This window comes from Solanum stenotomum, chromosome 9 (assembly GCF_019186545.1).
Source record: "Solanum stenotomum isolate F172 chromosome 9, ASM1918654v1, whole genome shotgun sequence".
Classification (NCBI taxonomy): domain Eukaryota; kingdom Viridiplantae; phylum Streptophyta; class Magnoliopsida; order Solanales; family Solanaceae; genus Solanum; species Solanum stenotomum.
In genome coordinates this window covers 47,822,128-47,849,895 of record NC_064290.1, presented here as the reverse complement: position 1 = coordinate 47,849,895, position 27,768 = coordinate 47,822,128, and the positions used below count along the sequence as shown (strand labels likewise).

The 27,768-nt window shown below is 33.3% G+C and overlaps 2 pseudogenes; both read left to right on the top strand.

The window, feature by feature from the left end:
- Nucleotides 1-356: 356 nt before the first annotated feature.
- LOC125875763 (UDP-glycosyltransferase 75C1-like) lies at nucleotides 357-1,741 on the top strand (annotated as a pseudogene).
- A 16,904-nt stretch (nucleotides 1,742-18,645) lies between these two features.
- LOC125877603 (UDP-glycosyltransferase 75C1-like) lies at nucleotides 18,646-27,289 on the top strand (annotated as a pseudogene).
- The last annotated feature ends 479 nt before the right edge of the window (nucleotides 27,290-27,768 follow it).

The window sequence follows — 27,768 nt, the reverse complement described above, 5'->3', positions numbered from 1 at the left end:
TTAAAGAGAGCGAGATATCTGCGCCTCAGCCTGAAGAGATTTATTTCTTCATTTGTATTTTCAATTGTAATCTTGTATTTTTGTTATTTTGTAAGTTTTCACTAACAGATTCCAAATTCAAGCACTTGAAACAATCATTCTTTTTTTAAAATATTAAAATATCTTATGAGTTGGTGGTAAATATATCTCTTTAAAAAGTATAAATTAAGTGAATAATAACACATTAATTTGTCTCTACAAATGTCATTTGATCATCATGTCCATAATTATCTTCATTATATAAACTCTACAACCTAAGGCAATATAGGAATACAACTTGCCGTTTCAATTTGACTAAAGAATATAACACAATAGCAATGGAAAACTTCAAGAAGAATGATTGTCATGTTCTTCTTGTGTCATTTCCAATGACACAAATCCATGCCATCATTTTGCCAAGAGATTGGTCAATTTAGGAGTACAAGTTACCTATTATACTAGTCTATCAGATTGAACATCTCTAATCTCCCCACTATAAGAGGATTAAGCTTTACTCCCTTTTCTGATGGTTACGATGGTAATTATAAGGAATCATTTGATGAGTACCACTTATTTTATAATTCAGTGAAGATTTATGGTTCTGAGTTCGTGATTAATATGGTATCAGAGCATACAAAAAAGAATTCTACTTTCACACGTATTATCTACACTGCCTTTATGGCTTGGGTCGGGTCAGTGGTCAAGAGCATTAACGTCCCATCAACACTTTTTTGGATTCAACCAGTCAATATTGGATATCTATTATTATTACTTTACTGACTATGCAAATTCTTTCAAGAATTGTCCTTAACATCAATCACTAGAGCTTCCGAGGTTGCCTTTGGCTCTTAATACTTGCGATTTTCCTTCCTTTGTTTTCACTAATGTGAAGTATTATGATTGGCCAACTCTATCTATCAAAGAACACATTCAACTATTGAATAGTGAAGAAAATCCAAGAATATTAGTGAACACTCTTGATGCTTTAGAATTTGATGCTCTTAGGGCTTTGATGGATAGTGTGACCATGGTAGGAGTTGGTCCTTGCATTCCTTCAGCTTTTCTTGAAGGGAATAATCATTCTGATATTTCTTTTGGAACCGATTTACAATCAAATTTAAAAAATTACATGGATTGGTTGGATGAAAAGCCTAACGAGTTGATTATTTACATAGCATTTGGTAGCTACGCTGAGATACCAAATCAACTAATGGAGGATATAGCTCAAGGATTATTAAAAAGTGGAAGGCCGTTTTTGTGGGTGGTTTGGAAAGGCATAAACGGGGGAAAATCGGAGGAAAATTTGAGGTGCAAAGAAGAATTAGAAAAGCAAGGGAAAATAGTGACTTGGTGCTCACAAGTGGAAGTCTTACATCATCCATCTCTGGGTTGTTTCTTGACTCACTGTGGATGGAATTCAACTCTAGAAAGCTTAGTTTCTGGCGTGCCTATTGTGGCATATCCACTTTGGAATGATCAACTTTGTAACGCTAAACTCATTCAAGATGTTTGGAAAATCGGAATCCGTGTTAGTGTCAATGATGAAGGTATTGTTGAAAAGGATGACTTGGAGAGATGCATAGATGTTGTGATGAAAGGGGAGGAATATAGAAAGAATGCCAAAAAATGGAAAGATTTGGCTAAGGAAGCTACGAAGGAAAATGGTTCATCCAATTTGAATCTCCAAGCTTATGTTAAGCAGATTTTACTTGGTCATAGCTAAATTACTTTGAAAAAAAAATATTTGACAATATTCTTTCTTTAAATTTAAAGAATAATAAAATTAAGTGCAATAATAGCTAATGGCAACCTTTTCTTATGTTAAAAGTAAACCATAGCAAATATAGCATATAATAAGTATTTTGTTATTTATCAAATTTCATTATTTCTTATGTACGCATATATAACATAGTTTTTTTTTTTTTTGTATTTTTATCTAAATATTCCAAGAAAGAAATGTTAAATTGGACAAATATTTACAGCTTTGAACCCAATTGACTAAAACTATGTGTGGCAACAGAAGAGGAATAACCAATGCTCTAATTGGAGAAAACGTAATGGTCCTAAACTATTGAAATAAATATATGAGAATTGTTTAATATTCTATCACAATGAATTTTTAGGTAAATATTCGTTTTTGAAATTGCTAATTAATTAGTATATGTTTTATAAATTTTTTTTGCAAGTTTATCTCAAATAAGCTCAAATTTAAAATATAAATTTCATATATAAAAAAAAATAAACTTCAATTATCAATTACTCATATAATAATTAAGGGAAAACGACACTTTTAGTCTCTGTGTTAAGGTATATTCCTATTTTAGTCCTTGTGTTATCAAACTTAGCACTATTAACCTTCAATTATGTCAAGTGAGTAATTTCAATCCCTCAACTAACACATCCAAAAAAATTAACAGAGAGTTCAATGGCAATGCATTGGTTGTCAATTAACAAATGTAAGTGTCACGCCTCGAGCCTACACCCTGGAAGGGACTGGCACTCGAAGACCATTGTTGGCCCCAAGTGAACCCTTGGCCTGACTTACTTAACTCAGCGGAAGACTGAAACTCAACAAAGATAATTTCATATAATAAACTAGAATGTTATAAAGGAACATTCAACTGACCATTAAGACAAACTCAAGTCTCAACATGGAATAATGACAATGAAAAAACTAAAGAACTAACATCTGACTATCTATGAAGCCTCTAATAACAACTGAGATGGATGTTGGGACAAACCCCACAACATCCTAATGAACTAAACTAGAAAACAATGAAATGGACCCTTCGGAATGCAAGAAGGCTCACCAATAGACTTTGAACTGTTCACTGGATCAACGATGCGCCGGAATGCCGATCCTAGTTACCTGTGTCTGCATCATAAGACGATGCAGGCCAACTGACATCAATACATTGAATGTACGAGTATGCGAGTTGGAATGCTAAAACAACATAGGCAGGAATGACAATCTCAAAGAAACACTTACCTTGGCTCTTCTCAACTCACGAATATTTTAACTGAACTCATTTCATTATAAAGCAATTTAAAATAAGTGCAATATAAAGAAAAAGAAAATTGTTTAAAACATATTGTCACCTCATAATCATAAAAAAAAAAAAACATATCATGATCCCTCTCAAAGTCTACTTGTGCAATGCATGAATGAAGTCCTATACCCCCATCCATACTAAGTAGAACCCCTTGAGGAACCATGCAATTATTGTTGTGGAAGTTTCTCTAACCGACAACCAACACTTAAGAACTATAGTGATGATACAACGTTATTAGCCCCACGCTGCCCGGGCCATCCTATACCTTGCCGTGGTATAGGACCTAAACTACTAAGTGGATTCGCTAGTCTATGCAAAAAGGATTCATCTAAAAAGTATGACCCTTTTCTACCCATTATGGCTACATGGTTTATGGAGACCTGAGTTAATGTGAACTCGCATCCCCATATCAGTGTTCAATACTACTCCCAAAAATATAATATTAGCTCTTATGTTTAAAAACATACTTCTTCTGTGATTTGAGATTAGTGTTCAAAAACTTAGCTCAAAGGCTATCTTGGAAATCGAAGTTTTCCCTCTTGCTTAATTATGAAAGCATTTACTCTTTTCTGAAAACTAGCCCGAAGGCTCTTTGGAAATCTCAGTTTCCACTCTTATTTAAATGTGTAAAACATTTTAAATCTCTTTGGGAAATACTTAGTCCCCATGTTTCTTTGAAGAAAAGAACTTTAACATTACTCTTTACTGAACTCAAAACTTAAATCTTAAAACAAAGTTATAACGTTTGTAAAAGACTTATGAAAGCTTGAAATGAACTTCTCTTACTTGACTTTTGACTTCTCTTGACTTTGATCTTAACTGCTCTTGACTTGACTCTTAACGAATCTTTGAATTGAATTATGGATTCAAGGATTAAGATTTGTGATTGGAAAGATCTCATGTTGTTTAGGAGTGATTTTAGATAGCTAAACATGAGAAAAGACCGAAAATCAAGATTTAAAGGTGGGTTCGCNTAACATTACTCTTTACTGAACTCAAAACTTAAATCTTAAAACAAAGTTATAACGTTTGTAAAAGACTTATGAAAGCTTGAAATGAACTTCTCTTACTTGACTTTTGACTTCTCTTGACTTTGATCTTAACTGCTCTTGACTTGACTCTTAACGAATCTTTGAATTGAATTATGGATTCAAGGATTAAGATTTGTGATTGGAAAGATCTCATGTTGTTTAGGAGTGATTTTAGATAGCTAAACATGAGAAAAGACCGAAAATCAAGATTTAAAGGTGGGTTCGCGACGCGGAGGCATAATTAAATTTTGGTTTTGAAAACATCTTTTGAGGCAGAACACCTCGTGTCAGCTCCGCGATGCGAAGCTAAAACTTCAAATCTGGGCACTAGGCACACGACGCGCAGCCACCCTTTGATTTCGTCTGACGAAATTTCTTCTTCGTTTTCCAGCCCCAATTCACCCAAACTCGGTTCTTTTTCTCAAATTACTTTTAGATACAGATACCCAGCAAAAGTACTTAAGAACCTAACTCAAAACAACTCTATAATGCGACGTAACGAACTCAGAAACTTCTCAATTCATCCCAATTCAAGAACAACATTCAAATTCAAGAATTCATGTCATGAACATCAACTTTCAAACTTTTTTAGGACGAATTTCACTGAACTAAACATGTTTGGCGCGTGGGTGAACGAACTCAACGCTATGAGAGACTCACATACCTTGTAGGGATCACCCTCGACGAAATCCACAAGCTAAACTTGACGAACTTGACGATTTTCTTGCTTCTCCTTCTCTTTTCTCCTCTTCTTTCCTCTTCTCTAAAACCCTTACTCTTTTTCAAATGCGTAAAACTGACAAGGTTCAGTTTAGACCCTTAATTAATTCACTAAAATGAATTTAATTAATTGGATAAGGAAAAGACTGAAATGCCCTTCAAAATCCGGATTGGACATTTCCTTATTTGAACAGCCCATCTTTCAATGGGGGTATCTCACTCATACGAACTCGGATTCGCGCAATCTTGGCGGCGTTGGAAAGATCGTTCCAAAAAATTTCCAACCATATCTGGAAATACATCTAACTCATTCAGAACTAGGAGTTATGGTCATTTGAAGTTGACCAAAAACTCACTTTAACTTACTTAAAATTTTCCAGATTTCCTTATACTTTCCAAAAATAACTATTTCCAAATTTTAAACTTTCTTCTAGATCTTTCTAGTTGTGAGATGTTACAGTAAGATTATGAAATTCATTAGTAATAATTTTCTAAGGCTTGTTTTAAACTGCAAGTCCCAATCAAACAATAAAAACGGAAAAGTAGCTTCGAAAACTACACATATATCTTGCCATTTGGACATGGAAAGTAGCGATCGGGAGATCAATTCATTTAGTCAATTCAAAAGGATGATAAATTTACTTTCTTTGAATTGTTTGAGTGACTTAGAAATGGCTAAAAGTTGCAGCAATACAATTGAACAACAGGCTTTATTGAAAAAAAAACCCCATTTATGAATAGAAAAACCCAACTCAAAATTATGAAAAACCGAGAAGAGACAACGAGAGTTAAATAAATCAGAGCAGGGAAGACTTGAGCTTGTTCTTCAAAGAGAGAGAATTAAAAATGAAATACCCGAATTACCCCTTTTAGCAGTGAACTTTCTATTAATTCTTTTTGGATCTGTTAGTTGAAGGATTAAAATAACTCACTTTATATAATTGAAGGTTAATAGTGCTAAGTTAGATAACACAAGGACTAAAATAAGAATATATCCTTAACACAGGGACTAAAAATGTCGTTTTCTTAACAGCAAATCTAACATAACTCATTGAACACTTTTTCATTTATATATATATATATGCATGCTCAACCATGAAATTAAAATTTACTAAAATTTCAGTCAATATTGAACACATAAAAATGGACAGAAAATTAACCTTTAAAGCTTATGTCAAATATATTTTTTTATAATTCAATGATCTATAGGGATTTGGGGTAATAAGTTAAAATTGTAGCATAGCATATTTGACCAATATTGCTGCAAAAATGTCACCTAATTCAAAGATATAGTACACCTAATTAAAGGATTAATCTTAGGTGCATTAATAATTAAAAACATTTTTTTATAGAGAAGGTTATTACTTGCCTTATTTTTCAAATTAATTCATTTGATACATGCCTAGAAGTTAAAATTCATACACAAAATTAATTCCTTTGATAATGAAAACAAAAATGCAAAAAATAAATAATCCATACATATATACAAAAGACATAGCACACAAATTAGATTACAAAACTTTGAAAGAAATACAAAATATTTTGAGCCAATAGTCAATCAGAAACAATCCTTCTACTCCATAAAAAATAGAAATAAGATATGCATACATCATATTCTCGATTTTAGACCCTATTTACGAGACTAATGTTATTGTTGTTGTTTATTGGATTTTGAAGCTTAGCTACTTCATCTCAGTCTTGATAGCACTAACCAATTGATCATAGGCCTCTCCCCATGCATTTTCATCTCAACACTCCACATTTCTGGACTTGCTTCTTTTATTGTCTCCAACAAGGCATATTTAGATACAATTTTTGTAGTACATAATATTATTTAGTGGAAATTATGTGAAATACAATATATTTTTTGTTATATTGCTTCTTATTTTGTATTTATTCTAACTATGCCTACTAATTTTGTATTTTGATCATCAAATTGTATTCAACCTCGGTAGTGGATACAAAGTTAGTAGTTCATAATAGTATCTTTCTAGCTAATTATCTGGAATAATACATAATTTTTGTTTGTATTTCTTTTTTATTTGCATTCATTCTAATGGTATGCCATAAAAAGTTTGTATTTCTGTACTCATAATGTATATCAATATCTCTCAATTTAAATCTCAGTTTAAAAGTTTTTAAAATATTCTCTCCTGTGATTTTCTCCTTTATGTTATTAACTAATTGTATTCTTTAAAATAAAACAAATGAAAAAAATACATAATTAGCCCTATAACAAAATAAAATATTGACATTTTTAATAAATATTGAAAATGTGGCTAAAGGGCCCTATTAAATGTTAAAATATTGACATTTTGAAAATTTTTCCTTTTTAGATTGCTTAAAAAAGAAAAGTGAGTCATCTAAATTAGGACACAAAAAGTAACAAATCATTATGTCAAACTTGTTGAAAGTTCGAAACCTAATTTCAACCACAAATGCTCAAAATGAGATTTATTTTATTTTTTTTTGGTTTCTCACCCGATGTCTGATATCTATATTAGAGTTCGACTATTTTGAATTTGCATCGTGTAGGGCTCTGAGGGACACATTCTCTACTAAAGATTTTTACATATCCAAAGTTCGAACATGTAACCTCTGCAATTAAGAGAGGAACAATCCTATCTCCTTAATTAAACCCTTTGGATTCTACTGACCTGCTCCAACTAATCACTGTCCTTGGATTATTTTACAAATATATTTTTTGAAAAACTTGTCAATATGTATAGTTTGGTCAAATTTATTTACTAGTATGATTAAAATATACAAAAAAATATTTATTAATTTTGTATATTATATTTAAATATAAAAAATCTATTCATTATTGGCTATTTTACAATCTATATCACCTAAAAATACTGAGTCACAGTTATTCCTTACTTTTTTGTAGGCTTCGAACACATTATTCTTATCCTTTTAAATTCCAATACTTTTTTACTTCCTTTGGTAGGAGGGGATAAAGAATAAATAATTTCGTGAGTAAATTAAGACAAATTTATCTCATGTTTGATTTAGATAAATCGTAGGATAACTTATTTTAAGATTGTAATATTATTTTTATACCACATTAAGGGTGGAATAACAATTCTGAAATAATTAATTCTGCGATAATTTGTTTCCAAATACATGAGCGCGGAATAATTGTTTATTTGTGTTCCTCGCTTTGCTCTTTTTTCCTTCAATTAATATTACATGTTGAGGGAACGGCCAATAGAACCAATTAGCATGAGTGATCTGGTATTGTAACGATCCTTTTTGTCATTTTGGGTACTAGAGCTTTTTATTTCATAAAACACTTTCCGATAGATTCTAAATGGGTATTTTGGACTATTCGTAATTATAATTATAAGATTAATGGGGTAGTTTTAATAATTTATTTAGTTGGTGGTTAAAGAAAATAGCATTAGAATTAGTAGTGGGTCACTTTTACCACTCTTATAATTAGTCATATTATAATAGGGTAAAAATAATTTATAGAGGAAAAGAAAAGAACGGAAGAGGGGAATAACATAAAGCAGCGTGAACGAAAGAAGAACGCGAGTGCCCTAGACTTCAGGTAAATCATCCGCCTAAATCTTGTGTTGGGTATATTGGTATGAATCATGTTATTATTGTTATTATTATAATTGAAATTGCCGACATCCGATAAAAATTGGAAAGTGTTATGGTTGATGTGGTAGGCGTGATTATCACTGGTCAAATTGTGGATTGACAAAGTAAATTAATAACGTGAGGAGAATAGGGTATTACAATGGTTTGAAGGATACTATATATGTATATATTATTATTTATATATGTAAGTGACTTTCTTCAATAGTAGGATTTTTATGTTGGGTTCAGAAGTATCGCCACTGGTTTCGTAACCAGTGGACTAAATTTGATTATTTATTATCATTATATTCTAAAGTGGGAGTGTTAATTGGTATGTGTATAGTTATTGCTGTTAGATGAAGGTTGAGAGAAAAGTTAGGCCAAACAGAGTAATGATAGGTAGTACACGTTAATATTATATGTTAAATTTAGATTGGGTCATGGGGCTGTTAAATTGTTTTCTCGGTTGTTTTCTGTTTCGTAGTTGGGGTTGTTGTTAGTAGCACTTAAGTAAATGTTCCAATGTTTCTATAGTTATCTTGCTATGACTCAAGAATATATTAAATTGATTATAGAATTAAGTGAGTTTTTGGGTTTAGGAGAGACACAGAATAATATGAGTGTTAATAGATTCGTTAACTTACAAATTATGCATATCTACTTGATAGATTGTAAAGGTTCGGAGTCATTGAAGAAAGCAAAAAGTATTGGAGAAGTAGCTTGCTTAACTTCGGTTCTTCGGTGGAGGTAGATTATGGTTTATTCTATTTGATAGATAAACTCTTAATAGCGATTGATATGCATTGAATGATACTGTGAAGTTCTCTATGTACTTGATTGTGTGATTGTGTAGCTTGGTTGTGTGGTTTGTGATTGGTCTAAAATCCTGAGACCGTGAGATTTATAATCTGAAAACCTCTCTATCGAAGTGATGCCTTGAATAAAGAAGCATGATGTAATATTATTAATGAATTGAAAAGTGGTGATAATAAATGATAAATTAATAATATTTTTGGATCGGAGTGTCACGTTCCGACACGGTATTTTTGGATCGGAGTGTCACGTTCCGACACGGTATTTTTGGATCGGAGTGTCACGTTCCGACACGGTATTTTTGGATCGGAGTGTCACGTTTCGACACAGTATTTTTGGATCGGAGTGTCACGTTCTGACACAGTATTATTGGATCGGAGTGTCACGTTCCGACACGGTAACATTAAAGGAAAAAAGATATTGAATTAACTTAATGTACTCAATCTCAATGAACGCATTTCCCAAAACGAGTGTGATGTGGAGGCATGAGTCCTCGTGTCTGTGCTTGATATTGTGATTGATTACGTACTTGTTTTAACTGTCACTTGTTCATGTTGTTGTTTCTTATCACCTGCTAGGTGCTATAGTTGACTTTATACTATTATTCATTGTATATTAGTTTCTATTTTGGGTTGGCCGATGATACCTACTCAGTACATGTTGCCCCGTATTGATCCCTACTTGTATTTTTCTTTGTTTTTCTTTTATGGAGTGCAGCAAGTGTACCAGCAAATTTGACTAGCCCTCAGCATTATCCAGTCTCAGCATATCAGGTTTAAGGGTGAGCTATGCATTCGAGCTTGTGTTGGATTCTCTCGGTCATGACTTGATGCCCATAGTTTTCGGACACAAATTACTTTATTTCATTTATTTCGGTGTCTTTGATACTCTTAGACTTAGTATTTAGAGATTAGATGTCCTTGATGTGATGACTTTCAGATTTTGGGAATAATATGTAATAGGCTTTAGAGGTTTATTTGATTGGTTAATTTAATAAGTTTTGGAGCTTCCGCGTTATTGTTGTTATTCGTAGTTGAATTATTGGTATGTGTTGGGGTTTAGATTCCTTGATCCGCTCACTTAGAAGGTTAAGTGTGGGTGCCACTCATGACTCAATTTGGGTCGTGACAGGTATTATGTGAAAAGATTCCAAATTCAAGCACTTAAAACAATCATTCTTACTTTTAAAATATTAAAATATAATAAACATGCTAAATTTTTTGTTGTGGCATATTAATTTCTTCACAACTTAGGGGTAGTTTGGTAGGCCGCATTAAAATAAATAGTTCATATATTATATATGATATTATTTAGTATTATGTTTGGTGGGAAATTGGGTCTATGTATAACTAATCCATAGATTAGTTATACCTCCTACATGGTATTATAGGATGTATTACTAATATCTTCAATGGGATAAGTGTATGTAAAGACAAAAAAATCCCTCAAATCATTTTAATTATTTTGTTTATTTTCTTAATTTTATGTTTTATATTTGTACTAGTAAATTTATTTAAATAAATTAGCTTACAAATTATTTAGAGAGTTGGAAAGAAGTTTTTCATAAAGTTTTAATCCAAACACAAGATGAGGTGGGAAACAATGAACCAAACACTTGGTAAAAATAATCCTTGCATTACTAATCCCTGCACTATTAATCCTTACATTACTAATTCCAGCATTGCTAATCCCTGCATTATTAATTGTTGACATCCAATTTTGGACCTCCACAATATAAATTAATCATCGAGCTTCCTAAATTCCAAATGATTTGAAATAATTGGTTTTATAAAATTCAAAATAATTTTCAAGTCATTTTAAGTAGTTTTGTCATTTTTATAAATTTTAAAATAATAAATGTGACATTTTATATAATTATGTGTCTAATTAGTATATTTTATGAATGTTCGAAAATTGTCTCAAAAGGATTTTAGTCTTATTTAAATATTTGGTTATTTAGTTTAAGTTAATTAATAGCTTATATTTCGATTTAATTAGTTTATAATTAAGTTAATTATTATATAATTATGTGTCTAATTAGTATATTTTATGAATGTTCGAAAATTGTCTCAAAAGGATTTTAGCTTTATTTTATTTGGTAATTTAGTCGTTTATAGTGTTAAATTAATTAGTTTATAATTAAGTTAATTATTTTATTTTATTAAGATTAAGAAGTTCGTTAATAAATTAATATCAATTTGTCTTATTTAATTACTAGCCGAATCTATCTTAACTAAATTAAATTGGCTAAGTTTTTACTAATCCCCTTCCAACCAACCCCACCCGCCTACACGTTTTCTTCTTCTTTTTCGCAGCAAATGAGAAGAAACCAACAATAACCCCTGGCCCACCTATTTTCTAATTCAAGAAGCACCCAACAATATACTAATACGTACAACAAATAACCAAACCGACTCCACCCTTTATTTTTTTTCAGCAATTCCCAACTCCCAAACCCATTTCCCCTTGGTTTTTCAACTTTCTGTCGACCCAAACCATGCCCAATTCCCCCTGACCTGGACCCATCCCCTTTTCCCTTTTAATTTCAACATAGCAGCAACAATACATACAGCAACAACAGTAGCCGAACGACCCTACCTACGTTCTCTTCTTCTTCAGCAGTCCAAAATGTCAACAACAGTTGTACGCAGAAGCCATGCTGCCTCGGATTTTCTGAAATTTTGGAGGAATTTTCGTACCAAACCAGTTGCTCCCCTGTTCCTTGAAAAGGATTTTGAAAATTTTGAATTGGAGAAAGAGGGGAATTCCATTTTTGCCCTACTTCTATCCGATTTCCCCCTCAAAGCATAAACCCTAATATTTTCCCCTATATATACGTCCTCTTTATTATTTGTTTAGGGTTGGAATTTTGAGAATTGGAAAAGTTTGGAAAATTTATAGTTGGATTTCACTTAGCAAGAGAACACAAAGAGAGTTTGAGCAAAAGCATTTTCTTAAAATACACTAAATACATTTCGAAAGCAAAGGGGGACAGTATTTTTGATGTTTTAGTTCAATTTTTTGCCTAAATTTCCTAGTCTTTGCTAGTGTTCGGGTTTTCGGAGTGAAGTCATCATTCAGGCTCACAGCTGTCCAACGTTCGCTGCTCCAAGAACGGTAACGACGTTCCCTTTTACACTCATTTTCCTATATGGCTTTTCATGTGTTTGTTCTTGTTGTTGCCTTTGTTGCTAGTGTCTGGTTCTTTTTTTTTTAAGTGAGGTTCTCTGCTGATCTTTGAGAATCAGGCATGATTCTAGTTCTCTGACGTTAAGTTACTAGTTTAAGGTTTTTACATTAACAATGGTTTAGAACCATATGTCTGTTCTACGTTGATTTTCATCTCTCATATCAAAGTGTTAATTCAAGTATGTGAAAATGCATCTGCTTTATTCGGAAAAGTGATTATTCCATACATGACAAGAATTTTGTTTTACATAGAAGTGATAATCGATGTCCTAATTTGAATTTGGAAGTGTTTTATCCATCTAGTTTGATCTGTGATATTTATCTCATAAAGTTGTGTCACTGCTTCCCTTTGTTTTAATTAGGAAAAATTTATAGTCACTTGAACTAGCATGTTTGATGTTGTTAGTTTAAAATTTTTGAACTACTTTATTGGATAACAATGATCTATGTTACTACTTTATTGGATAATGATGAGGTATCTAAAAGAAATGTATAGTGGTTAGTTTAAATTAATTTTGTGTGGTTTTGATAAAGGAGATAGAGGAAAACATTACAGATATTGTTTACCAAAGCAATTTAATTAACTGATAAATGTTGATGTCAACAAAAGATTTAAATTGATTAATTAATGAGGCAGGGACATGCCGCAAAAAAGTTTCGATTTATTTACATTAAGAGACGAGTTCTTTGCTATAGCTTTTGTTGAAATTAATATGAAAATCTTTTAAATCAAACGTTTCAAAAAAAAAATGTATTGTCACAACATCATTTACGATCTAGCTAATTAGAGAACATAATTTGTAAGACACAACATATGAGATATAGATAATAGACTTAATATAAATTTTGGATATATATATTTACAATATTTTTTTTATATCACGAGCTTTCAAATGTCTTCCCCAAATATTACTATCAAGCTTGTGACAACCAATCTTCTAGTCAGCATAACCAATTTTGTATTATAGAAACTATGAAATTAATTTGTTTTCTAATTAACTGTTGAGTATTAAGGATTGAAATCACTAGATGTTTTCGTAGTGATTTACTAATCAGTTTTCCTTTTTAAAATTACCGTAAATATGAGAAGTGTTGGTTCTTAATCAGTTTTCCTTTTAAAATTATTGTTTCAGTTTGGGTTGACAATGATTTGATTGGCATGTGTTATTAATTTTATTTTATTTATTATTATTTTTTTCTCTCATATGCTAATTTTGTAATTTGTTTGTCGTTTTGCATGTGAAATTTGTCTGGGTCCTCACGGACTCTACCCTTGCATTTTCCGTTGGGCCATGGAGGCCCAATTCTCTTGTATCCGAGTCAATCAACCATAAAAGTCGACGAACAGGTCCCGAATTTGAAAGAAGCAACAGATCGAGAAATTGAAAGATTGGGCTTAAAGAGTCCCATTCTTCTTTAAAAAGTTGTATTTTGTTATTGTCGGCCTAAGCTTTCGTCATTTTATTTATTATTATTTTGTTAGAATTTAGGACAGGTGGAAGATGGGCCTAAGGCCCAAAGAAATAAAATTCAATTTAGTCTAGGATAGGTACAAAAGTGGCAAAAATTGGCCTTTGGCCCAAAACAAAAATAGTGCCCAAGAACTAGTCCAGGCGGACAGGAAACCAGACTTGGGCCCGAATTTCCCTCTTTACTTAATCATTTTATATTGTATAAATTATAGGAATCACATAGTGTAAGATCTAAATTACATCTTATCCCTAATAATTTTCAATTTACAAAAATCCCTTAAAAAAGGAGGCAGCCGGATACATACCTACTGTTCGGATACATTATATTGATACATTGTAAACAACTTCTTGCTGCGCTTAAAAAGGAACAAATCAAGTAAATTTATTTTTATTTATTTTAATTTCCTTGATTATCACCTAACTGATTCTTATCAGTCCATATCTCAATAGGTAACATATCACAAATTCCAAATTTCAAATTTACATCTTCTCCATTGAACAACCATTAATATTGAAAAAAGTGGTAATTTAAAAAAAACTCGAAAAAGTTACTGATACAAGATGAATATATCGATTTTGTTGAGGCATTCAAGAATTTGGGTGAATAGATGAGTTATGAAGGTTACAAAAGTGATGGAATCCCAAATCCGTCAATGATACAAAAGACAAGATGGATGGAGATCTACATTGATGCTACATCCGGCGATCTATCAAGCCCCATTAATCGATGTTCAAAAGAACACAAGAAGATTTATCAACAATGGTTCAATTTTGCTGATTCTGATAAATTTTTTTAGTGTTTTTGTGCAAATAAGAGGAAAAAAAATAAAAATTGAATGATGGGGTTGTTAATTTGATGCAGATGGAGGTGGACGTCTTACTAGTGAAGATGTCATCCAGTTCTTTGCCATGTCCAATTTGCCTCTATCAGAACTCAAACATGTTTTTTTCTATCTTTTCATGTTTGTGAATGCTTGAACCATTAGAAAACTTTGATCAGTCTTACTTCAAAAACATCAAAAAATGGTATTTCATTTAATTTAATGTATCATTGACTTGTTTAATTTTTTTAGGTTGTTGCATCGTCTCAATTTATTTTTTAAGTTTATGAATCTGGAAGAAGATACATTGTTAGCATTGAAAAATATGTAATTGTGGGAGATTTCAACTAGACGAAATACTTTGTGCACACACAATTTCTGTTTTGAAGAGGAAGATATTACAGATATGCATCCCCACTGATTACTACATTGCAGTGAATATGTATCAAATACATTAATACATAAATCTCACTACTTTAGATCCTAATTACTAAGATTCACGATAGTTTGTAATATTACTTTCTATACTATATTTTGATCGCGAGATACATGTATCATTAAAGGAGAGAGAGATACATGTATCTAACTGTTTTAAAAGTAGAGATACACAAGTTGTTGTGGACGTTGTGGACACGAATGTCATAACCGTAGGACTTGTACTTTTTTCCCCAAAGGAAAGTGAATCATTGAATTTATATAAGATATTCATGTTCATGTTGAATAATTTTTCAATTATATGAATTTTGCACTTTTATATTTCAATAAAGTAGCTTGAATTGTTAACAATGTGAAGTATCGCTACAATATATGTGAGTTTTGCTATTTTGTATAAAAATTAGTTCAATTTTATGTGTGGGTGATTTATTTGTTACATAATTAACTTATGTAAATCTATAAGCATTGATAAAACTCATATCTAAGTTATCTAATAATAACCTATGTGAATCTGATACATAATTATGTAATTTATATGCATATATAAGATTCATATCATTGTATCATATACATTAAGTGAAAGATTAATTATGTGTTTCTGAACTTTCCTTTTGTATCATGTTCAACTGGTGTGAAACACCATATACACGTAATGTATCAAATAAACACAATTTTCATTTATATACAATTGATTAATTTAATTATGAATATGATACTTATGTTTCTGAATTTCAAATGAATAATGTGAAAGATTTAAGTATCATATGATATGTTATGTATTAACGACACTATAATTAAAACACAAAATATAAGAATTTACATGATATAATCAATAACAAAAAATATTCAAATTCAGAAAATGACATGAAACAGTTTTTAGAGTAACACTCTAAAGCCTAAGTAAAATTGTCTTAAAAAATGAAACAAAACATCCAAGGGTGTATATTCGTTGATACATAATCGCTATTCGACATGAACCAAATCATCTTGTTGCGATGGAGTGAAGCGACCCTTGGACTTTAGAGGATCATTTTTATCTCTGACATAATCTGACTTTGCCTTTTCAGTATCGTATCTCCATAATAATGCTTCATATCTTGTGTGAAGATAATTAGCTCGAAAACCATTTGATAGGATGTTGATTTCGTCACTAAGGAACTCAACAAAGGCATTATCATGAGAAACATGTCAAGTTAATCCTATGATACATAATTATAACTACAAAGTATCTTAATGTTTAATTGATACATAATGATAAAAAAGAGTAAGTGATACTCAATACCAATTGATGATCTATACAATCTGACAGATATTTGTATCTGATACTAAATGTCCACTAGTTGAATATTATACAAAAATTACCCAACACTTAAATATGATACAAAATAATTGATTACACTTAAATTAGTAACTTGCAATGTATCTAATGTGTGTACCTGATACATTTTAGTGAACTTTGTGTATTTGATACACACTGAATAGTACGTGTTTTGAATGATACACCAATAAACATTATTTTTGTATCAATAATTTCACATAATTACAACAACTCCACACATGATAAAAAAATGCCCACCAGTTGAACATGATACAAAAATTGCCCAATCCTTAAGAATGATACAAACAAAGAAGTACAGTTAAATTAGTAACTTGTCATTTATCTTATGTTTGTTCCTGATACATTTTAGCAAACTTTTGTATCTAATGCATACTGAAAAAATACAAGTTTTGAATGATACACTATTGAACATCATCTTTTTATCAATAATTTCAGAAAATTACAACAACTCCTTAAATAATGAACAAAATTAGGATTTAGTGTATCAACTAATTAAGCTTAAATATTGATACATTACAATATGAAATATTATATTTTTATTATTGTATCATTGTTTGATTAACTAATCAAAACACATTCAACAATCAATAAAAGAAGATCGTCCTACTAACTGATTACACTTAAATGCTGATACATTATAATATAAAACATGAATTTCGTCGTTTATGTATGATTTGTGATTAACTAACAAAAAAAGGTATAAAAAATTGATAGATTTTTTTTTAAAAAAACCCATCTAATATATAAGTTCTACTGAACTTTCTGCAGATTCGGTAAACTCGCACCACATCACTTTTCGGGAATTTCTTCAACAGAAAACTTATCAATCTCCGACTGAGCCATATAATATCTCCATCTCATCTCGTCCTCCATTGTTGTTCACAGATAATATCAGTGCTCTCCATCTCACGACATATTTGGTATTACATGCTCCTTCTTCAACTTCTCAATGTTTATTTTCGTCATTATTAATGGATTGTGCAGTTTTTTGATCTGTTTTCAATCCAAGCAATATCTTCGGATTCAAAAACACGACGAGTGTTATTTGAGTTTAATTGTGTAAAACCAAGACTAAAAGATGGTGCATCATCCATATGATTCAACATTTTGAAGAAGAAAAAAAATGAAAAATAAAAGATGAACAGATAGTTTGAAGAGATGAACAGATTACCTATTTCACGTTGGATTAGTTTTGACATGATAGAGACTTGATTTTGAATTTCAAAAGTAATGAAAAATTAACTGAAAAGAAAATGGGGAGAGATTTGTGGAGTGAAATCAGGAAGTGATAAACTTTGATTTTTGGAATTGTGAGTTATGTATCCGGCAGATTAGTTTTAGGAGGAAAATAAGGGATTTTGGAAAATTTTAGAAATGGTAGGGAATAATGGGAATTATGGAAAAACAAGGTGTGTATATAGGTAATTTTTCCTTTTATATTTGTTTATCTGTCATTACTTGTTGTTAATCTTAAGGTTACTACAGTTTAAACTTCCCGAACAATAGCCATTCTGAACCGATTTTCTAAAAAAAAAATTAACTAATTAAGAACTCGCTTTCTTTGATCAATATATATATATATATAATTTTGTAAACTATTACACTTGGGTATATCTTAATCCCCTTTCTCCCTTTGAACGGTCCTAATTGTAATAATTGCTCAATTCAATTTAAATCGAATAAATTTAGCCAAATAGTTAATTGTCGAATAACTGCATATTAACGGGCATTTCGGGTGCTTTCAAACCCTTCCTGAAATGCTAATATGAACCTCGATTGAACCCCTTCTAAATAATTTTCATTAGGTTTTTGTTTTAGTCTGTTGAAAAAATCAGTTTTCTTAATTTTACCTTAAAAATTAAGTGGCGACTCTTGAACCAGTCTAGTTATATATTTTTAAAAATATTAACCTTTGTACCAAACGATCCCTTAATGTTGTGTATATATAATCTACAACATATGAGTCATTATCTCATGAGTTGGTGGTAATTATGTCTCTTTAAAAAGTATAAATTAAGTGAATAAAAACAGATTAATTTATTTCTACAAATGTCATTTGATCATCATGTCCATAATTATCTCATTATATAAACTCTAAAACCTAAGACAATATAGGAATACAACTTGCTCTTTCAATTTGCCTAAAGAATATAACAAATAGCAATGGAAAATTTGAAGAAGAATGATTGTCATGTCCAACTTTTGTCATTTCCAATGCTAGGTCACATAAATCCATGCCTTCAATTTGCCAAGAGATTGGTCAATTTAGGAGTACACGTTACCTATTGTACTAGCCTATTAGGTTTCTATCGCATCTCCAATCTCCCAACGTTAAAAGGACTAAGCTTTGCTCCCTTTTTCGATGGCTATAATGGTAATTTTAAGGGAACATTTGATGAGTACCACTTGTTTTTTAATTCGGTGAAGACTTATGGGTCCAAGTTCATTATCAATATGGTATCAGAGCATACAAGAAAGAATTCTGCTTTCACACATATTATCTACACTACCTTTATGGCTTGGGTCGGGTCAGTGGCCAAGAGCATTAATGTCCCATCAATACTTTTTTGGATCCAACCAATCACAATATTAGATATCTATTATTATTACTTTACTGACTATGCAGATTCTTTCAAGAATTGTCCTCAACATCAATCTCTAGAGCTTCCGGGGTTGCCTTTAGCTCTTAATCCTCACGATTTTCCTTCCTTTGTTTTCACTAATGTGAAGTTGTCACGACCCAAGCCTAGGGCCTAAACGTGACCGGCGAATGGGGAACCCGAAGGAACCCCAAACAAGCCTCATAGCGTATCTTACACATCATTGGTCGCGGAAGCAATTAAAATGACCATAAGCGATAAGCATAATCAAGGGGGAAATCGGGACTAAGGGAGCAAAAAAAAAAAAAGAAGAAATGATACATAAATACCATAGATGAATCAAGCTCAAACATAATACACAACTTGTCCAACACCACCTCTAAACATAGGTACTTTAGCGGGGGCCAAGACAAACAACTGGGCTCACCCTCATAGTCAAAACATAACTAAAAGGAAAAGTCTTATACATAGCAAAAGATCATAAGCAACGTCCCCGGAATGGAGGACTCACCAATAACCTTGATAGAAAATCGTATTAGCCACGCGGAGGACGAGGGTCAAGCGGTGCTCCGGTCCCTACATGGTGACATCATGTAGGCATAGAGTATGCGTTAGTACGTTTGAATGTACTAAGTATATGGGATGCAATGCAATGCAACAAGGGATGGACATCATAGGCAAAATGCATAATCGTACCCGATAGATAGCATATTAATGAGATGATATGTATAATGATGCTTATATAAAAATCATATTTAGTAGGGCATAGTATATGTGTAGTGAGTGACCATCAATATAGTATTTCCAAGGCCTACCACCCCCTTGGAGAGGCGAAAGAGGTACAAACCCCTCAATGTGGTTACCCGGGCCTACCACCCCCCGAGCTAGGGACCAAGGTACAAACCCCTCGATATGGTTATACGGGCCTACTACCCCCCGTACTAGGCAACCAAGGTACAAACCCCTCGATACGGTTATACGGGCCTACTACCCCCCGTACTAGGCAACCAAGGTACCAACCCCTTGATACGGTTACCCGGGCCTACAACCCCCCGAGCTAGGCTTGGTCGACTCACACACTATATAGAGAAAATCATATACATGTATCCATTTCATCATCATTTCAATACTTATATAATCATCCGACTCATAGGACGTACATTGGACCTTCCATTTCATAAGAATTCTATAAATGGCATTTTATCAAACATATGGTGGGCTACTTGTTCATGTAAATAAAATCATGTGTTTCAAGAGTACTAAGTCCAACCAATTTCAAAATCCATATAAAACAGCCCACCAACAACATACATATATATATACATATATAACAACCTTCATAATTTGATCATGGAGGCATGAAAACCATAAACATCATATAATCATTCCATTTCATGATAATATACAAAAATAGACCATAATAGGATGTGTAGTAATAATTCCATAATTCAAGAGTTCATAAATGATCATAAGGACCCATAAACTTGAAGTAAAATAGAGGATAAATGGTTGGACTTGTGGAAAGGAAGGTTTCCACAATCAACCCACATACCTCAACTTTGGAGAATTCTTGATGAAGATTGGAATGGAGAATTGCTTGAGATTGAATCTTGAATCCGGAATTAAAGCTTGGGATCCTTGAATTTGGTTGATGATCTTGGTGGAATTTTTGGAGAGGGTTTAGAGAGAGTTTTTGGATGTTTTGAAGTTAAATGACTAAGTATGGATATGTCCCCTTTTTATAAAAAAACGTCCCAACACTTAAAAAAAAAATTGAGGCGGGTGAACAGTGTTTTCGGCTACTGGAATTTGCATTTTCTGCCGGACAGGTTTTACGAAAATGGTCATAACTCCTTCATCCTAACTCGGAATGAGGTGAAACAAATTGCGTTGGAAAGCTAACTCACAGAGCTTTAATTTTGATAGTTTGAGCTCCTTCCAGTTCCTTGTGTGCTGAGAGATATGCCCCTTTAAAGTTGACCCTCAAAATCGCATTTTTTTGCGATTTTCGAATTTTGATACGGTTGTTCTAAAATTCGGGTTAGACTCATTTCCCACTCAATTTGACCCCCTGAATAAGAATATGAAGTCGAATTTCCGAAATGATGCACGGATTTTGAGATATATGGAAATTACAATTTTAGGTGTTTCCGAAGCACATTTTCGGGCATTTTTGGGGTCGTTTCAATATCTCCCCCTTGGGAACATTCGTCCCCGAATGTTAAAGAAACATACATGAGAGACACAAACATGGCAATTTCAGCCCACATAAGGATGCAACAATGCACTTACACCTTATTTCAAAAACCTCAACATAATTGTAAAACCACAATGAACCAATTGTCAACTTAAACATGAATGTATGCAATGACATTATCATGTTTAGTGATGTTCAAGGAGAAACTACCTTCTCCTAGTCATAACACACCAACATCAACATTTCTCATGTTCATAGGAGGAACTACCTTCTCCTAGTCATTACATAGTCCATACATCATTAAGCACATATGCAAGTTTCCATGTTCAATAGCACTCTTTCAAGGAGGAACTTCTCAACTCCTTACTAAGACATGCTCATACCTTATTTTCATGAAGTACAATAGATCACTTATAACCAATGCACTACAACATGAGGGAAACAACTCATACAACTCATCTTTCTTCAAAAACACAAGTTTTTATGGAAATGCGCAAACCTCATTAATTCACATAAACATGGGAGGAACTACCTCCTCTACTCTTTAGGAAAGTTTCCACCACATAAGAAGCTAACATTCCATTTCATAAGAACACATTCAAGCATGTTCATTTAATTCACATCATCAAGTCAAGTATGCCATATTACACACAATGCACAACTTAGGAGAAAAAAAATCTCCATTTAAAACACACATCATACAACATGAGAGAATAGGACTACTTCTACGAACTCAATATGCATGCAACTTAGACATATTCCGTTTCATTGGAGGAATTTCCTCCTCCAACTCAAATCATGCTTATCATATGATCTTCGGCCAATTATGCAATTACTTCTTAAAAGCACATTTAAACCATTCACCTCATGAATCACATAGGTTACTTACTCTAATTGCCTATCAACATGAGGGGCATGAAACATGAAAACTCATTTTTATCTCAAAACATGAATTTTCAAAAACATACCTTTCATAAGGAAATCATCAGAATATAAAAATCACACATGACTTCTAAAACATAACATAGGCCCATCTAGGAACTCTTGGTCTCAAGCTAGAATAGGAATGGAAGAAAGAGATGAGGATGTCGGGATTTCAACAAATCATGCTTTTTAAGCACACCATCCCCTCCTTAGGAGGAAGCCCTCACTACAACCCTCAAGAAAACTTTTTCCAAGCACTCCTAAAGACATAACCAAACTCACATTTTGCCATTTTTGCAAAAGTCTATGGTCCTCAACATCTAGCCATACCACCCTTATATGACACAATCAAACACCAAATCCATAATAGGAAGAAATTGTACCCAAATGTCATCCTACTCAACAAGGTGATAACTAGTACACACTCAAGGGCCCCATATTCTTCTAACCATCCGAGCCCTATCATCAATAAAAACACACCAAGTATGCAACCCATCCATACTAAGAGTCACATCAAGGCTTAACATGCCAAGTTTCACTAAGTCAACAAGAGTATTCCTAGGGGAACAAGGTAAGAGATATTCTTCACAAACCCCCTTTTTTTTTCTAACTTTAAACCATTAACCGGGGTAAAATCCGAAAAAGGTTCTATTAACTCATCCGGAGAACTCTAAGCCTCATAGCCTCATAAGGCATCATACAAGATAAGGTAGTACCGGAAATCAACATAACACTTACTCTCATATGAAATTACCACATACCGGTACCTTCATCCCAAAAATTCTTCCAAGTCAACCCTAGTAGCATCCTTTTCTAAGGCCGTCACTAGGATATCACTCAAGATCTCATATGAATCTACCAATCCGGGTCTAGATTGCTCCAATTCACTAAACCACATAAGGTGAGAATTCAAGCAAACCTATCTCATAAACGTCAAGGACACTCAATAACCTTACCATCTAAGCATATTATCCCGCATTGGGGTAAGCCTAAACTATCTCATTACACAACATGATTCTCAAACCAATGAGGATCTCACTCCTACCCTCTTTTAAAGGAGCTTAATCACTCAACATCTCTAGGTACCACTTAAGAATCACTATTCGTCAAAATCCAACACATCATAAAACTCATAAGGACTAAGTTGAGTTATACTAATCACTCACATATGGCCATAACTAAACCCATGAATATTAAGGACGACAAAAAAAAAAAATTCGCGATATTCTCTTTATCAAGTCACGAAAGACAAGTATTACTAAGATTACTCCTACAAGGTTCATCACCTTAGATAACTCCTTTATAAACTCTAGAGGATCTTCCTCTATCTTTGGCCCATGGAATTTCCGCAATTCAATAAAACATAAAACACATACCGGAACCCTTAAGATCCACTACCACTCACTCTTTGAGACTTACGGGTAGACATCCTTTCTTGGTTAAACCTTAGAGGAACTTAGAGGAATTTTGACCAAGAAATCTTTCTTTTTTTCACTAAAGTTGGATTAAGACAACTCTAGACCATGTCAACCCTTATCACCACTTTTGGTGGGGTCTACCAACCAACTATGCCTAGGTATTATCTAAGCACCCTACTTAAGTGACCATACTTAGGATCAATCTTAAAATACAACAACTAACCCTTTGAAGTTGGTCAACACTTATACTTCTTATTCTTCACCTTAACTAGATGGTACATGCAACCCTCAAAGTCAACTTCAAAACACAACATAATCCCGACCTAGGGCATATAATTTCTTTTCCCATCTCCACTCTCGGATAGGCTCCTTTGGGAATCAACAATTTGACCATACGGGTTCTACCATCAACTAAACATAACCTCACAATTACCTTGCTAGGTAGGCACACTATCTCCCCCTTTGGAGTAAGCCTACACAAGTTCTTCTAACCAACACAAAGACAATTATGAAGCATTAATCACACAAAATACAACTTCATAATCTATTCCATCAAAGCTCACAAGTCACATAGCCATAATTGGCATTACAACCACTCGCTCCTTCTAGCAAGAACCCTTCAAGTGGTCCAACTTTAAACACCATAAGACAAGGAATAAGAGAGAGAGCTTATAGATCTATGGCACGACTTAGAGAATGAAGAAGTGAAACATTTCCTAAAACGTCTCATAGCCTCCTACTCATAGTTGTGGTGCACAACACAACCATGAATCGGACTCTAATCAACGCGGTGTGTTGGACTCCGAGGATCTATCAACCTAGTGCTCTGATACCAAGTTTGTCACGACCCAAGCCTAGGGCCTAGACGTGACCGGCGAATGGGGAACCCGAAGGAACCCCAAACAAGCCTCATAGCGTATCATTACACATCCTTGGTCGCGGAAGCAATTAAAATGACCATAAGCAATAAGCATAATCAAAGGGGGAAATCGGGACTAAGGGAGCAAGAAAAAAAAAAGAAGAAATGATACATAAATACCATAGATGAGTCAAGCTCAAGCATAATACACAACTTGTCCAACACCACCTCTAAACATGAGTACTTAGCGGGGGCCAAGACAAACTACCGGGCTCACCCTCATAGTCAAAACATAACTAAAAAGAAAAGTCTTATACATAGCAAAAGATCATGAGCAACGTCCCCGGAATGGAGGACTCACCAATAACCTTGATAGGAAATCGTATTAGCCACGCGGAGGAGGATGGTCAAGCGGTGCTCCGGTCCCTACATGGTGACATCATGTAGGCATAGAGTATGCATTAGTACGTTTGAATGTACTAAGTATATGGGATGCAATGCAATGCTACAATAGATGGACATCATAGGAAAAATGCATAATCATACCCGATAGATAGCACATTAGAGAAATGATATGTATAATGATGCTTACATAAAAATCATATTTAGTGGGACGTAGTACATGTGTGGTGAGTGACCATCAATATAGTATTTCCAAGGCCTACCACCCCCTTGGAGAGGCGAAAGAGGTACAAACCCCTCAATGTGGTTACCCGGGCCTACCACCCCCCGAGCTAGGGACCAAGGTACAAACCCCTCGATATGGTTATACGGGCCTACTACCCCCCGTACTAGGCAACCAAGGTACCAACCCCTCGATACGGTTATACGGGCCTACTACCCCCCGTACTAGGCTTGGTCGACTCACAACACTATATTGAGAAAATCATATACATGTATCCCTTTCATCATCATTTCAATAATTATATAATCATCCGACTCATAGGATGTACATTGGACCTTCCATTTCCTATGAATTCTATAAATGACATTTTATCAAACACATGGTGGGCTATTGTTCATGTAGATAAAATCATGTCTTTCAAGAGTACTAAGTCCAACCAATTCCGAAATACATATAAATCAGCCCACCAACAACATACATATATATATCAACCTTCATAATTTGATCATGGAAGCATGAAAACCATAAACATCACATAATAATTCCATTTCATGATAATATGCAAAAATAGACCATAATAGAATGTGTAGTAGTAATTCCATAATTCAAGAGTTCATAAATGATCATAAGGACCCATAAACTTGAAGTAAAATAGAGGATAAATGGTTGGACTTGTGGAAAGGAAGGTTTCCACAATCAACCCACATACCTCAACTTTGGAGAATCCTTGATGAAGATTGGAATGGAGAATTGATGCTTGAGATTGAGTCTTGAATCCAGAATTAGAACTTGAGATGTTTGAATTTGGTTGAAGATCTTGGTGGAATTTTGGAGAGGGATTAGTGAGTGTTTTTGAGTGTTTTGAAGCTAGAAAGAAATATAACTAAGTATGGGACAATCCTCTTTTTTATAAAAGAAAAACGTCCCAGCCGCTACAGTAACGTAGCTCACTGGAATTTGCAAATCTGCTCCGACAGGTTTTACGAAAATGGTCATAACTCCTTCATCCTAACTCGAAATGAGATGAAACCAATTGCATTGGAAAGATAACTCGAAGGGCTTTAATTTAATAGGTAGTGGCCCTTCCAGTTCCTTGTGTGCTAAGAGATATGTCCCTTTAAAGTTGACCCTGAAAATCGCATTTTTTGCGATTTTCGAATTTTGATACGGTTGCTCTAAAATTCGGGTTAGACATATTTCCCACTCAATTTTACCCCCTGAATAAGAATATGAAGTCGAATTTCCTAAATCATGCACGGATTTTGAGATATATGGAAATTACAATTATAGGTGTTTCCGAAGCACATTTTCGGGCATTTTTGGGGTCGTTTCAGAAGTATTATGATTGGGAAACTCAATCTATCAAAGAACACATTCAACTATTGAATAGCGAAGAAAATCCAAGAGTATTAGTCAATACTCTTGATGCTTTGGAATTTGATGCTCTTAGGGCTTTGATGGATAATGTGACCATGGTGGGAGTTGGTCCTTGCATTCCTTCAGCTTTTCTTGAAGGAAAGGATCGTTCTGATACTTCTTTTGAAACCGATTTACAATCAATTTCAAAAAATTAAATGGATTGGTTGGATGAAAAGCCTAATGAGTCGGTTATTTACATAGCATTTGGTAGCTACGCTGAGATACCAAATCAACTAATGGAGGATATAACTCAAGGATTATTAAAAAGTGGAAGGCCGTTTTGTGGGTGGTTAGGAAAGGCAAAAAGGGGGAAAATCGGAGGAAAATTTGAGGTGCAAAGAAGAATTAGAAAAGCAAGGAAAAATAGTGACTTGGTGCTCACAAGTGGAAGTCTTACATCATCCATCTTTAGGTTGTTTCTTGACTCACTGTGGATGGAATTCAACTCTAGAAAGCTTAGTTTCTGGCGTGCCTATTGTGGCATGTCCACTTTGGAATGATCAACTTTGTAACGCTAAACTCATTCAAGATGTCTGGAAAATCGGAGTCCGAGTTAGGATCAATGATGAAGGTATTGTTGAAAAGGATGACTTGGGGAGATGCATAAATGTTGTGATGAAAGGGGAGGAATATAGAAAGAATGCCATAAAATGGAAAGATTTGGCTAAGGAAGCTATGAAGGAAAATGGTTCATCCAATATGAATCTCCAAGCTTATGTTAAGGAGATTTTACTTGGTCATAGCAAAATTTCTTTGAAAAAATAACATTTGACAATATGCTTTCTTTTAATTTAAAGAATAATAAAATTATGTGCAATAATAGCTAATGGCAACCTTTTCTTATGTTAAAAGTAAACCATAGCATATGTGTCATATAATAAGTATTTTGTTATTTATCAAATTTCATTATTTCTTATGTACGCATATAAAACATAGTTTCTTTTTTTATATTTTTATCTAAATATTCCAAGAAAGAAATGTCAAATTGGACAAATATTTAGAGCTTTGAACCCAATTGACTAAAACTATGTGTGGCAACATGAGAAAGAGGAATAACCGTCGCTCTAATTGGAGAAAATGCAATGGTCCTAAACTACTGAAATAAATCCATGACAATAGTTCAATATTCTATCGCAACGGATTTTTCTGGGCGCATAAATATTTGTTTTTGAAATAGCTAATTAATTAAGTAGTATATGTTTCATAACTTTTTTTTGCAAGTTTATTTCTTTTGAAGAAAAGGT